The sequence below is a fragment of the Symphodus melops genome (genome assembly GCF_947650265.1).
Source record: "Symphodus melops genome assembly, chromosome: 15".
In the NCBI taxonomy this organism is placed as follows: Eukaryota; Metazoa; Chordata; class Actinopteri; order Labriformes; family Labridae; genus Symphodus; species Symphodus melops.
Genome location: NC_136705.1, coordinates 11,230,879 through 11,246,703, shown reverse-complemented (window position 1 = coordinate 11,246,703; position 15,825 = coordinate 11,230,879). Strand labels below are relative to the sequence as shown.

Genomic DNA, 15,825 nt, shown 5'->3' with positions numbered 1-15,825 from the left:
CAGCTGTGCCCACTGTGCTGATCCTCAAAGCCGCTATCACATTCTGCTTGCATCATTTCACCGCACTGAGAGCATACAACTCATGAACACATGCTCGCAGTTACAAGCTCATATTCAGTCTCACTTTCATGCACATAATCACTTCCTCACATAGACACTCCATTCACTGACAGGAGATAGTATAATTACAAATCATGGGTGTCTTAAGCTGCTAGCTATCAAACAAACAATCTATAAATTTGTTTTTTTTTCCTGCAACACATGGCGCTAAAGTGAGCTGCAGTCAATCTTTAACTGTTAAACCAAGCTGCAGAAGAAAAAGGGTCATTGTTAAACGTTACAGCTGATTAGATGGTGTGTATCAAAATGCTGCGGTCAGTTGGTGTTGAAGAGGAAAGTCCTAAGTGACAAGCATCTCCCAGATTGTATCTGTAGAGTCAAGAGAGAGGTCAGCAGAGGTCGTTTCTGGAGGTCGGGGCCAGGGGTGACTGCAGGGCAGGGCTGCAGTCTTTCCATGTGGAGGTTATCTGTTATATTGCCCTCTAATACCAGCAAGCAGTGCTGTCAGAGAAGAAGAAATTGCTTCAAACTTCTACACTCCAAACAAACTCTCAGTGACCACAGTTCACCCTTCAATATCGACTAAGAGAGAACTTGGCTTTTTTCCAGTGTCTATTGTAATGTTTTGCTACTACCGGAGTAAATCCTAGCATCTTGATTTAGAAACCAGATGAAACACCAGATTTTTAATCCAAGGGAGTGTTGTGTGTTTGGATAGAGCTCAGCTAGAGGACTATAATCAGAATAATTATTCTGGTCTCACTCCAGCTTCAGGCCTTTTAGCTAATGAAAGACACAACACTAATGGCTGGATTTCAAGCTGTCTGTTTGCATGTGTTCCCGAGAAATGCGGGTGTGTATATCTGTGTTTGTGTGTGTGTGTGTGTGTGTGTGTGTGTGTACAAAGTATTATACACAGTATTGTGCATGATTGTTTGAGTCAGTCTGCATGGCTTCAACGTTTGCACACTGGTCCAAAAAAAAAAAAAGAAAAAGAAAAGGGATTTCTAATTACTTTCTGCAATGATGGTTAGCTGAGCTTAGAGATGACGTTTTCTCCCTAACACGACCATCTTCTTATAACAGCTGTGCAATGTCCTTTCATAGCAACTTTTGTGAACAGAGAAAGAAGGACTCATACAACTACACTAATCATAGAGGAACAGAAATATCCACTTTAATGCATTACATCACTTGCATTTTACACAATGTAACATAAGTTTACCTGTCTAATTTATGTTTTAACATCAGAACACATTCATAATCAAATATAAGCTTGAAACATTTATTAGAATGTGAGCATGTGACTGTGCGTAAAAGGTGTTCAGTTCTGTAACTTTAAATTTGGCAAGACGATCTTTTAGCAACTCATGAGCTAGCTGTGTTAGCATGTTCTCCAGTGGGTGCCAGATAAGATCAGGCACCCAACCATTAAAATAGTTAAATTAAGCTCCAGTTCAAGTTTCAAAGAGTTCAAGTTTTTTTTGCTCCCGCATTGTAACTCTATGAAGTCTCACACATTTCACAAAGGTTCAGAGGAACCGAAAAGGGATTTTTTTATTTTTTTTTAACCACCGTCCTTTGTGGAGACCCATACGAGCATTGAACTGTCCTATGAGAGACACACTGCAGCAACAACAATAATCTGTTCATCTAAGGGCCATGTCGGGGTGCAGTCATACATCATATTATCTTCCAAATATCTTTTATCTTGATTGTTTTCATTGCAGAAAAAAAATGAAAAAAAAACATTTGCGTCGTAGGATCTCACCGTGTTTATTGTGTGGAAAATCATTCTTCAGATATATGAAGGCAATTCATCAAAACGAATCGATAGAAAATATTATCGCTTTGAAACATGCTGAAGACCACCAATCAATAGGCCTTCATTCATGCATCACACATTTCACACAAGAACCAATTCAGACAGTGCTTTATAGTATTGACAGTATTGTCTCAGGGTCCCTCGCAATACTACAACACGGTGAAATCCATTTCCCCCCCCTCACATAACGAGCTGTCATTTTCTGGTTGGAATGAGCTCAATCGTCTCCGCATACAAAGCAGGCAGATTTAGCCGCAGAATGATAATAACAATAGCACAATAGTGATTGCTGTAATTCCACAGTGGCATCGCTCATATCGCACAATGATGATTAGTGCTGTAGCCTCAGAAAGGCATTACTCATTTTAAAAAACATGTGCAATGTAATGACGGACAGGGCCGTGCATTGTTGCTGAGTCAGCACGTGTTTCTACAGATACTCTGATAAAATCCTACCCCCCCCCCCCCCCCCCCCCCCCCCCCCGTCTTTTACAAGGTGAAAGGAGTCGGTGCTCTCTGCATGCAAAACAGGCTGATCTGCTACATGACAATAATGATAACATGATGGTGATTAGTGTGATACTGGAGGGATATTACCAACAGTGAATGATAATGATTACTTACAGGGCTCTGCTGATGATGAAGGTGTATGCGGACTTGACAGTGGTGCTGATGTTAAACGTGCAGTAAATTTCACTCTACTCGTGCTTCTTGTTAATAATTAAAGGGGGGAAAGCAGACATCTTAGCTTTCCAAAATTATTCTAGATTGAAATGAACATATCGCCTACAAAAACCTGGGACATTTGTCATGAATAAGGGAATGACACATCGGCACAAAATGTGTCGTCTGATCCAGGATAAAAAAAAAAAAAAAAAAATTGATTTCTGCTCTCAAGTTGAGCATTTCAGCATCATGAGTCTGCAAGGAGTGACTCACGTTCACGTCAAAACTTGTCCAAAGTGGCCATTAGAAGAGCTGCAGATTTTGCCACTACTGTGCCATGTGCTGTGTCCATGTCTGCTTGGACAGGAGGTCTCCGGTGATGATTCGTGTGTACTTGAGATTGGGCATGTGAAGCAACCGTGCAAACAAAGGATGTGGATTGCGATATGACGTGATTCAAAACTGCTCCTGCTACTTTAAAAAACGGCTGTGTCCGGACAGCAAGGGAACATTTCATCCTCTCAGCCGAACAGTAGACGTGGACGTAGTAACAGAGTCGTTGTTAGCATCTTAGAAACACGACAAATACCCGCTGTTTCCACGATGGATTTCGACCCAAAGTAGTTACCTGCTTCTTCTTTTTACTGCTTTTTGGCAGATTTGAAAACCCACTATGTGCATTCTGCCACCTGCTGTATTGGACTGTGAACATACAGCAGTTGGGTGCACATGGAGTAATGTGAAAACACCTACATTAAAAAAAACAGCAGCTTTTGAGTTCACCGTGTGCATTGGCATCTTTAAATATGTTCAACACATTCGTAGCACTGAGATGTGTGAAGCAGTGTAAAGAATGAACACATTCCATGATGAAATCTTGAAGGCTGACTGCTCCTGCTATATTTATTTAATATATAATTTATTTAATTTAAAAATCTCAAAAAAAAAAATTTCAGTAAAATTTGACAACTTTGGTCAGAGAGAAAGAAAAAAAATACAGATATAACATTTCTTTAAAAAGCTCCATCTGATCTACAAAAAAAAAAGCCAGGGAGGTTAATTATCACTGAGACTCAGTCCTCCAAGCTGTGTGATCTCCCACTGCACATTCATAAAGATGTGGATAAAAAGAAATGAGGCACAGAAGATAACTGCACTTTTTTGGCCTTTTGATATTTAGCCATTAGGACGTTATGAAATATCTCCCTCGTCAGTATTTTCCCTCATCTCTATACTGATGTTTCCATCACACCCACATAATGACTATAAAGAGAACATATTTTTTGAAGAAAATCCGGTGTTTTTTTAGCTTTCTAGCTTCAGATTTCTTGTCTGTTTTTCAGTCGTTATTTACCTGCCAAAGGTTTTCAGATCCCTTTTTTCCTATTTCCAGTAATGCCCTGTTTTAGAGTCACACTTGGGAGCTGCTCTGTAAAAAAAAAAAAAACATTCAGCACTACAGACCCTGAGCCCCTCCACTGGGACAGGCCAGGGTTAAGTAGCTTGCTCGGGGGCTTCTCCCTGGTAGTTACAGATGCAGGAGTGATTTGTACTGTTCATTTCTCTGCACTGATACCACCTCAGGTGATCTGGGAAAGCCATGGAAACGTAAAACCAGTGGTTTCCATTACTAATGTCCTCAAAAACATCTGTCACCAATTAAAACCTCTTACCTAACCCTGTTATCGAGCCACGACCCAGACAATTATTTTACAGCAACTAGTTATTTAAAGATTCAGATTTGTCCGTGTATTTTCAGAGGTGGAGATCATCTTTAAGAAACCCTACGCTGTACTGAAGCTTTCTTAAGCACAATTTATCTCTGCTTCAATTTGGCGTTCCAAGGTCTGTGAGCCATGCAAGCAGAAAGACTTCACATCTAACTGATAAACGGAAAGAAGAGGAGAGAGTCAGGGCACCTTGGACTTCAACATTTTGGCTTTAACAATCGCTGAAGTAAAGTGGCCAAAAGTTCACAACTTACGCCATCTTCTTGTCATTCCTGGAAGACATCGCAGATACATGGGTTGTATCAGGCTTTGGATTGAGAGAAAACAGCTTTTTTAATGAAGATATTTTCTAACACTTGTCTCAGTGTTGTCTCAAAATGAGAGGCGAGGTGGTTTATTTCTTAACGTGCTTACTTGTTGCATATGCTACTGTGTGATTTGGCTTTACCAAACAGGTTATGACAGCAACATAATTTAGAATTTAAAATACTGTGAAACACATTAAAGCTTTTCTTTTTTTAAATAAAATATAGATTAGAGTTTCTGAATTTAAGATTTTTATTTAATTTAAAACATTTTTTAACACCTTCCGACCAATAAATAATATAAATATATAGATTTGTGTGTTAGGGTGAGCATGATTTCTTGTTAGGATGTGATCTATGTGGTAATGAAGGGTACACCCAGTAACCTTCCTGGTGAATTAAGAGCAGTATTGTCAACGCATAAATTAAATCTCTTTATTTAATATTTATTTGACTCACCACACACAGGCTTTACGACGGCTCAACAGTTTGGATGAGAGCGAGTGCAATGGAGAGAGAGTGGGTGCAAAAATGTTTCAGAGAACCGAAATCTGTGCTGGGAGGCTGTCAGCCTGCTGCGCTCTCTGTGAATGTGCTTCTTTCAATGCAGAACAATTTCAAAACTAAACGTTTTGCATCAGTGCATGAGGAGTGGCAGGGAGAGCGATGTGTGTTTTTAGAGGTTTTAAAGGTTTGTTTGTGAAGTTGCAAATGTTTAAAGTTTGAGTACAGTATACCCTATAGCGGATTTTAATGCAGCAAATTCCTCGTTACATAGAAACGAAGGTTTATTATCTGATGGGCCCACTGCCCAACAGAAATGTAGTTTTGCTTATGTAAATTATGTAATCTGAATTTTAAAATATGTAATCTGAATTTTCCTTCTTCTATACTTTCAACTTTTCCTCAACATCCTAATTACATCATGTAATATATTGTGCCCTTGACCCATTTCCTTCTTAGCAATTGGAAGTATTTACAGATCGTTAATCTATGTTCCCTTTGCCTTTCTCTTTTTTTCCCCAGGCAGATCTGTGTCATCGCGCAGAGGATAAAACTATCCACACATCTAACGCCAGTAATGAGCTAAAGGTGCGTTCTGACATTTTTGTCTCATCTTTGTGCAAGTGGAATCAAAAGATCTGTAAATTGGCATCGACAGTCCATCCTCCAGTAGTCTGTTTAGCATTCTGTTAAACCGGCTCCCTCTCTTTCAGCAGAGAGAAACCGAGAGTGATGGGTGAAGGCACACTTTGAGTTTCAGACTCTGCCTTTTATGTTTTCATTATATGATCACATTAGTTTGTGTGTTTTTCCTTCCTTCCTTCTCTATAAAGCCATTTTCCTGTCTTTGCCGCTTACTCTCTCTGAAATGATCTGTCCTTCACAGTTAATAGAAAATTATTCTTGATTGTTTAGCTTGTCTCTGCCTACAGCGGCTTGTTAAAGAGGACTTGTAAAATTGCATATTAAATATGATCTCATGGCTGAAAACGTGGCTTACAATGCATTTGCCCTCTGGACACATGTTCCCAAAGTCACCGTATCGTGCACCTCACATCTCCCATACTAAGCATTTTTTTCCCCCCCTTTTTGCCTGGAAAAAAGTTGAATAGATTAAAGGCAGATCTAATCGATCCAGAGTGTGCTTATCAGTGGCTGGCAGGCTGACGAGACGATTTCAGAAAAGCACATTCTAATCCTTCAACTGCAGGCTGGAAGCAGGAAAAAGACAAATAGGTAGAAAGACTTACAGAAAAAAAAAAAGTGTTGGGAGTGACACACAGAAAAGTAGGTTGTAAACAGATCTGTTTGAGGAGAGAAATAACATTGTTTAAGATGTTAATATTGAGAAATAGTGTGCTGTCCATTCTACAGTAACAGTTGGGCAAGCTTACATGTCAGATCATCTTGCAGAAAGACGAAGCAACAGTTGATACTCTGAGTGAGTGGAAGGCATACTCTACATCCTACCAAAGCCCACAAAACCAGTACTGTGGGGTTGTGTTTACCCAGATGTACAGATGCAACTGTTTGTATACGACTCGTTTATGGCAATAAGTTAAAAAAGAGACCGAATATTGTTGAGCCATATCCTCGTCCTTTTGAATTCATCCTTCTGTGCATAATGTTTGCAGTCCATGGTCTCTTGTTCTTCCACTGACACATTGCTGCACAATCCTGAACACAAGCAGCAATGCAATGTGTCCAACTTGTGCAAAGCAAAGTCAAAGAGAATAAGGTCTCGTGATTGGTCAATCCAAAAAATACCGTCATACTATGATACAATACTATACTATACATATGATTGAGGGTGGCAGTTGCTCAGTCCGTAGGGACTTGAGTTGGGAACCAGAAGGTCGCCGAGTAACGTTTAAGACCCGGACCACAAATCTGGAAATTGGTCTTGTGGCTGGAGAGACCACTTCCTGGGCACTGCCAAGATGCCCTTGAGCAAAGCACTGAAACTCCCCTCAGTGTGCAGTATAATCTTTATTCTATGACGCTCTTCCAGCTCTCCTTCAGTTCTAGCCAGTGTGAAAAATAGACTGCAGTAAGTGACAAGGATGGCAGACAGTAAATTTAGTCAAATTATTCTGTTATTATTATGTTATTGTAAGCCTCGACGTCGTCCTTTTAAAGTGTATATTAGTCATACATAAAAGAAGATTTAAGCTCTTTATGCATCTGGGGTTTTTCCTGGATTATATTTTGAAGTCCCTATGAAATGTGTCCCCACTGACATCTATTGATTCTGCTGCTAACTTATCATGATTCTTGGTTTCAAAAGGCTTTAGCCACGCTGAGTGCTGATTGGATGTTTAACCTTTTGACCCCCCAAAGGAGGATTTAAGCACATATCCCATAATAGGAGGCATTTATCCAAATGACCTCTCCTGTCACAGCAACGAACTGACAAAAAAAGATCCTGCGTGCGTGCGTGTGTGTGTGTGTGTGTGTGTATGTGTGTGTGTGATTCTTTTCGCTTTGTGTAAAAAAAAAATGAAGGAAAAACGGAAGGCTTATCTGAGCAATCAGGTCACATCCCCCCCTCCTTCTTCTCCCCCTTTCATGTTCCTTACCTTGACAATCCACAGAGGTTTCCCTCGTTCAAAATGTGGATGTTTGATCAAATGAATTGTGTCTGCAGAGCTGCAAATTTAACCTACATAATCTCAAAACTATCGCTTTATTGAGATACACATTTAATAAATCAGTTCAAACTCTGTGTTAAAAATATAAGTTGAATTCACCCAAGACGATATGCTGCTGCGTTTGCTTTGTTTGCATGCAGATCATGTATGCAGCACATTTATTCAACTTGCCTGCTGATTTTTTTTTCTGCATTAACTACAGCGAGTGTAATGCTTACAGCAGCATCATTGTAGATTAAGTGTAGCTGCAGTGTAGTGATTCCAGGATGAGCTACTGAAGCAAGAATTCCCACCTGAAACGAGAGCGTGCTTCTGCCAAAGATTTTTATGAAACCACATCAAAACTAAAAAAAACTAAAAAAAACAAAGCTTTCTGATGTACTAATGATCTGATATGCTGTGTGTGAGAGCCTCAAAACAAGTGGGCCAATCAGGTCACGAGTGCTCCTCTCAGCAGTTGTGCCTTATTTCTTGTGTTTGTTTGCGATGGTTCCAAATTTGGAGCACAATGGGATCTGGATCAGATAAGAGCAAGAACAACATGATTTCAACAAGAGATGCCAGTAACATCTTCGATAAAAGGGAAAGGAGCGAGATGTCTTTACAAATGTTCTTTAAAGAAAATGTATGTGTGTAATACACTCTGTTTATTGTCACAGCCATAAATCATGTCGTTAACCCACTGAAAGGGTTTTGACATTTCGCGAAATAAAAACACGACAAAATGAAAAGCAACACTTACTGTTAACACGCCAGGGGGAAAATGTAAAGTGCAGCAGTCTCATGCATGCATACGATCAGCACATAAAGAAGGAGCAACACTTAGCTGATGTGCCTTTCTCAGTACTTTAAAGCAAAGAAGAACTTTATTTTTTATTTTTATCTTTTTTTAAATGTTGCCATCAGGGTCATACATCTTTAAAAAGTGACACTGATGGGTGTCTGGGAGGACAGATAAGCTGCAAGAAGATTCCCTTTCCAGAGATTTACAAACACGCGCGCACGCACGCACACACACAGTGAGTTTTAATGCCCTCTACCAGTATTGATTACCCAGCAGTCTGACTGATAGAGGGCTTGATATAGAAAAACACACATCAATAAAATAGCAAGAAAAACCTGGCGAGAGTTTTAAAGACGCTGCCCTTTCCCACCCATCCGCCCGCTCACACAAACAAACACAAACAGCTGCAGTGTGTCTACATTATTCCAGAGGTCCACTGAGCTGCAGAAAGGGAAAGTTTGGGATGCCCAAAAGAAGTTGAACAATCCCAGGATGCATGTCTTCAATTCTGTTAATAACTCAATGTTTACATCTGTGTGTATGTATGTTTGTGTGGGTGTGTGTGTGTGTGTATATGTATATATATATATATATATATATATATATATATATATATACATATACATATATATATACATATATATATATACATATATATATATATACATATATATATATATACATATACATATACATATATATATATATATATATACATATACATATATATATATATATATATATACACAGGTCAAAATCAGACTTGAATAAATACATAAATCACCACTTATTGCTGTTTTTCAGGACATGTATAAAATCAAGTTTCTAATGATTTCCAAACCTTGACAGCTGTTTGTCCATTCATTCTGCCTTCGCATGGAGTTTAGAGTTTGTGTTTGTGTGTTACTGCTCGTGTACTCCAGGAAGTTGTGTGGCAGTGGTTGTGATTAATCAGCTTATTACCTGTTGAATGTGTGGCCACTTAAGAGTGACAAAGAGGCTGAGTTTAAGCTGCAGACAGGCTGTTAGCTGGTTGGTGGTGGATGAGATGGCAGATGGGTGGATGAATCATCCAAAAAAAAAAAAAAAAAAAAAAAAAGGCAAGAAGCTGCATATCGGGCTTCTTTTGAAACATCAATCCTTTAATGGAACCCTCACGGATAAAAACGACCGCCCTTCCCTCCTCGCTCGCTCGCTCGCTCATGCTGCAATCGCTCCTCTCTGATCATTTCGAAAGCGAACAGAAACACGCTCATGACAAACGCTGTTTGGACGCTGACTGAAGCTTTCACCCTTTTCCCTGGAAGTCTTTTGTAGTATTTGCAGTGTTGTGGTTTAAGCTTATACGACTCTTGCACTCAGCCTCGTGCCACTCGGAATAAGAGCATCAGCTTAATGCCTAAAAATGAGTGTGAAGAAGATTACATCAGAAGTTTTGGAGACAGACTCGTTGGGCTTTCAGCTGCACAGAAAATCCAAAGTGAGGAGGGTTTTTATATTTTCCACGCTCTCTTTATGGCCAGGGAATGATGAAACTACTGTGTGCACTGACCAATTTGCTGTCTTACTGTATTTCACGAAATAAAAATCTACTTAAAAGCACCCAATAGACCTGACAGGAGCATAATATAAAAACTTTAAACTGGATGTCTCGAACATTTATCTGCTTTTTTTTTAAAGCCTTGGGAACGAACTAAGATTGGTAAGATTTTCAGGACATCCAGACCCCGCTGGTTTCAGGAACTGGCCTTATACTTTTGTATCCCAGGAGATTATTAACAATGGTCATTTGCTTGCGTGCCGGCTGTGGGCAGAATCGAGTCGCTTTTTTTTGCAGCTTGCAATTTTTGTCTATTGATTGACAAGTGAGATGACAAGTTATGCTCGCCCTGTACATTATTGCTCACCCACGCTTAACTTAAAGATAAATGTCCCTCTATGTCGAAGCTGCCCCTCAGTGTTTTGGTGTGTAGATCAGGGGTCAGTGTTTGAAAAACATTAGCAAAAGAGATGGTTATCATCAAACCGTATGACCAGAATCTCGATAGCATATTAATGTTCAGCACCTTTGTCGAGTTCAATCACAGTCCAATGATGTTCTCACTTTGACAGGTCAGCGCTTTAAGTGTGATTGAAAAACTGCCGGACCTCCCAAGTTTGTTATCTTTCCCCTATATGGCTGACTACTCTGTATGTCTGAGGAAAGCACCGCTATCTGAGTCGGACAAGCTGCGACAGCTGTTGTAGCGTCTTCAGAGGGAAGAGGAGGAGCCTTCCGTGACGAGGACTTTTTCTATTTGAAGTCACGACAACATATACAAGGACATTTCCACAACACAAAAACTGTAAAAAATAAATAAATAAATGAAAGGCAACTAAGTTGAGCAGTAAAGAGAATAAAAAAATCAGAACTCTGCCATCACGTAAATGATGTCACACACCCACTCCGTCACTGGGAATTTTTTGCCGTCACACATCAGCTCACCCTAAATTCACCCGGATATTTGATGGCAGGGGAAAAGTCTTCATGAGCAGTAAGGGAGCACAAGCAGTAAATGTAGCTTATGTCCGTCTCATGCAAGGGGTCTCTGGAAGCTTCTCTCTGCCGTCGCCAATTTTGTGTCCGTATCTGTCCTACATGTCTGCAGATAAAACAACCAGCACAGGTAAGGGAGTCATCATCAGAGCTTTGGGGGGGAAAAATAAACTCAGAGAGGAAATTATTTGACTGTGTTTAAATTGGAAGCATAAAGGAGCTGCCATCAGAAGAAATAAAAAAAAATCAGAATGGAGGCAAAATTGCTTTGTAAAGTAGGGTTCAAGGGATGCAAGATATAGAGCAATCCTCCAATATGAGATTACAGGCTCGGCTTGATGAAGCAAGCCAGCACTTCCATTAAGCCACCAGCACAGGATTCCATGTGAACTAAACAAAAAAAACAAAACAACGCTTTGTGACCTAAATGAGTGGCTTTTTGAAGATAGATAACCATCAACGGTCAAATGGGATGGATAAACTTTTTTTTTGTATGATGAGATCAGACCTTTTTCTCTCATATTGATTTCGTCTTAACTCCGCTCTGCTCTGCTTTGGACTCTATCTTTGGTACGGTGTTTGGAATTTGTAATCACTGCTCTGTTTCTGCGCGTTCCTCTCCTCTTTGTTTTTTTTTTTTCCTCCTCTGCATTTCACTGCTCTCCTCCTTTCCGTTCTGTTCTGCTCTCTCCTGTTTATACACTTCACCCTGTTCCATATTCACAAATCAAATGTAAATATCCTATAAGCAGAGTCTTGCTGAGCGAGAGGGAGACGAAGAAGAAAAGGGGGAGAAGATAAAGAATGAGCAGATAAATGTGTTTGCGGTGAGATTACCACGCATTGTAAACCCATAAACCTCGCAAGGATATCACAGGGATGGAGAGGAGGGTGGGGAGGGGGCAGAGCATGGGAATTCTGGGAGAGAGGGAAGTCAACAAGATGAGGAGGAATTATGGCGATGTGATGGTTAACAGCAGACTGATTGTGGAAAAACAATGAGGGAGGAAAAGCAAAGATCAGGAAGGAGGAGAGAGGACGTCACAGGGTAGATGTACTGAAATACAGGGCGATCGAGAGCAAAAAACAAATGTAAGCCCCTGAGGATTAACTCTCTCATTTTTCTATGTGGAAGAATAGGAAAAAAAAAAGAGGATTTCCACCTCCTATCCTCTCTGCCTCCTTTTGATATCTCTTTCTCTCTCATATTCTAATATCCTGAGTCTCTATTCATCATGTTGGAACAGACCCACTGAGCACGCTAAAGCATGAACGCACATGCTAACCTAGCTGGACACAAATCCCCCCCCCCTCACTCTGTTGCTCTCTTTCCTTCTCCGCTTTTTTTTTTTTTTACCTCTACTGCTTTTCCGAAAGATCTCTTCATTTCCCTGTCATCCGTTGTTTGTTTCCTCATTGTTTGCCGCGGACTCGAAGGCAGCATAAATTCTCCTCACCTGCTTCTTCCATGCCCGTCTGCTGCGGTTTGGCAGCTGTGTTTACTGCTGCATGGGGCCAATAACACACAACAACGCTCATCAGTGTTGTGGTCGCCTTTAACGAGCTTTGCTAATAAGATGAACGAGCTTCCTGCTGATCGGTTAATGGGACATTCACTGGCCCTCTGCAGCAAAGTGATTCACAGTTTTGTACAGTTTACGAAGGAAAAACGGCTAATCTGAAGGTTAATTCATTATTAATATGATTTAGTTTTGAAGGTCTGAATAAGTGGAGATTGCAGATGCATCAGGTTGTTCCATTAAATCCCTCTTAATGCACATATAAGCTTCAATTTATTTTGAAAGAAACTTGACTTCCCTTCAGTCACACATTGACCTTTGACCTCTGTACTGTTACTGTCCATGTACTGAAGGTTGTAAAAGTCTACTCCAGCATTATACCAACAGAAAACTATTGACGATGCAAAGCATTACCGTATCATGATTGATGACCATTGCTTGAATTTGCTTGTTTTTTTAAATCCACTTTTTAAAGAAATTTTCCATAAGAATGTAATATATATATATATATATAAAGACCACTTCTGTTCTTTATATTAGTTGATACAGTTTCACAAAACTCAGCAATGGGAAAGTGTTGTTGCTGTCAAACCTCTTCATATTGGACTTTTAAATGGGTTTTTTGTAGATACTTCAAATATAAGTCATAATTCATAATTCAAGTGTATCATAATTTGTCATGTTTTCTTAATGAGTGATTTAATGGAGTTTTGGGGTGTTAAATGTCATCACACTGTCATTGGTGTAGACTGTGTGGTTAAATAAAAAAAAATCAAGGTACAATCACTTTCTGCTTATTTCTGGAAAAAAAAACAAATACAAAAAAATTGGCAGGGAGAGCTGTAAAAAGGAGTGCTAAGGTTGATATTCTAAAGTTGGACAAAGCAAAGGAAAGATTTAACAAAAACCTCCACAACCTTTTTTTGACACATTGTACTTATTGTGATCTCACAGACTTGATTGCAGCCGTATAAACCGTTCTTTATATTTGATTCGCCCTCATTTCTTCTTGTGGTTTTGTGGCCTCCCGTTCTCTCTCTCCTACCTTTCTTCATTTCTTTGTGGTCGTCTGTCCCCCGCTCCCCGAGCCTTTAAGAATCTCAGCTATTTTATTTTTCCTTTAGCCTCAAATCAATCCCAGACACCGCCGTTTCCTGCATCCCCCTCCTCACTCCTTCTGCCCCTCCCTTAGGGGCTATAGACCAAAACCACACACTCAAAACCCCTACACAAAACACACACACACACACACACACACATATAAATGGTGTGAGTAAGAAATCAGGAGGCATAGAGTATCAGGTTTTGCTTTCTTTTCCATAGCATACACTCCTACAACTTTCCTTCTTCTCCCATTTCGATTCCAGGAATTGTGTGTTTGTGTCTGTTTTTCTGATTAAGCAGCAGCTCTTTTTTTGTTTCCCTCTACGTGTGTGTCCGTGCGAGTCTTGTTGTGCAGTCATCTATCTCTTCATCCATCTGTGAGATCAAAAGTTGCTGACACAGCTTCATGAACTGGTGACAAAGTGAGTGTGAGTGTGACTGTGAACTCTGGACCTCTGCAGATGTCCCAAATACGTTGGGTATCAAAGAACTTCATTCATGACCTTTAGGAGTGTAAAAAAAACATTGATGCACTTAAGCTCTACAGTCATAACACCGTATTATCAAAACATATGTTCCAATCTTTGTTCAAAACTCTAAATACAACTTCACTGTTGACCAGAATCTACAAATGTTTATTTGTTCAATCAGGCTGTACAAAGAGTGCTCTCCTCTCAGATGCTGCATGAACTGTTAGCAATTTAAATATAGAATAAGGGAAAAACCTGACAGCATCTTTGGGTCATGAGCTAGTTCCTCAAAGATAGGGATACAAAGTGAAATATGACAAACAAGAATGTAAAAACAACACAACTGTGTGATGTTCTGCTGCACCATATGATTATCCATATTCATTTCCCAGTCTTAAGTACATTCTAAAAGTCTTTCGCAGTAATTACAGACTCATTCAAACACTGTAATGCAAAGCTATAATTGCTATGAGGGATCCCACTCGACTGTGACAGGAAAAGAGGGGAGAAAAAAAAGACAAGGGATATATATATAAACAGAGAGAGAGGGAGAGAGAGAAGGAGAAACAGACAAGAAAGAAAGAAAGAAAGAAAGAAAGAAAGAAAGAAAGAAGGCAAATGGAAATGGACAATTAAAGTGCTGCTTAATTAAGAGCGCCCTCTACTAAACTTTGCATTCAAGTTCATTTTTACATCGTCGTTACAGCAAGTCAGTTCATAACATCACCCTTTTTTTTTTTTAATTATCACACTTTTAATTTTAGTGTTGGCCATTTCAGAGATTACTCACTGTAATTAACGACAAACGTCCCCTAATGTGAAGTTCGTTGTTCCAATTGTCCTGAGTGGAAAGCCTAATAGCTGCAAAGTTAAAGCCATTGAAAGGGACATTCCAATATAAGCCAATAGCCAATAAACAGCGGTCAGCAGGCTAATTGGCGCTACATTGTTTCGCTTCCAGCTGAACTGTATCTCGTCAGCTTGCCCGTTGTTTTCACTCACTGCTCGGGCTGCTCATTTGGATGAACACAGTGGGCTGATTGGTTCGCTCGTCAACTTGTTTTCATCCTAGAGGATTTCCTCACAAATTAAAAAGCCAATCAGGAACGGCAGAGCGAGCCTCCCCCGCTGAAAAAGTCACATCACAGTGATGGAATTGTAGATTTTTTTTTTCATTACGTTTTGTTGTATTGAAAACAAGTTTTTCGTCAAATCTCATCGTCTGGCTTATGTGGAAGGATGATGATCGAAGCAGTTTGTCTTTTCATGACTTCGACAATGAAGCAAACTTTTGACTTTTTTTAAAACGCGGCAAAATTATTTTATTTCTACATAAAAATTGAGAGCAGAAATGATTTAAAATAGTATTTATTTAAAATATTAACGATGCAAACCAGAGTTTAAATTTAACCTTTTTTGCCTAACTGCCACTGTGTATGGTGGATTTATAAATCTACAAGTCACTTTTTTTTTTTTTTTACCTGCCAATGTAAAAAGAGGAGCTACTACGAGCTGCACTCGATTAAACACAGACACACAGTACAGGGAAACTATTGAAGCACATAGCCTGTCACTGTCTCTGTAGGTTCTCCGTCTCATAGCCCATCATTGTACACACTGACATGAGGAGGTGCGGAGCCTTGTGGGCTTCATTTAGGGCTTTCTGTCTC

General features: G+C 39.7%; 1 protein-coding gene across 4 annotated transcripts in view; it reads left to right on the top strand.

Moving 5' to 3' along the window:
• The window catches only part of cdh11 (cadherin 11, type 2, OB-cadherin (osteoblast)), a 91,363-nt gene that overhangs the window by 36,010 nt on the left and 39,528 nt on the right, over window positions 1-15,825 (top strand). For 2 of the 4 annotated variants that reach the window (XM_079363498.1, XM_079363499.1), the window contains exon 2: window positions 5,617-5,678. The gene's annotated coding sequence lies outside the window, so the exon portion shown is untranslated. Of the gene's footprint in view, window positions 1-5,612; window positions 5,679-15,825 lie in introns of all 4 variants that reach the window. The other 2 variants (XM_079363500.1, XM_079363497.1) reach the window with 1 other exon arrangement.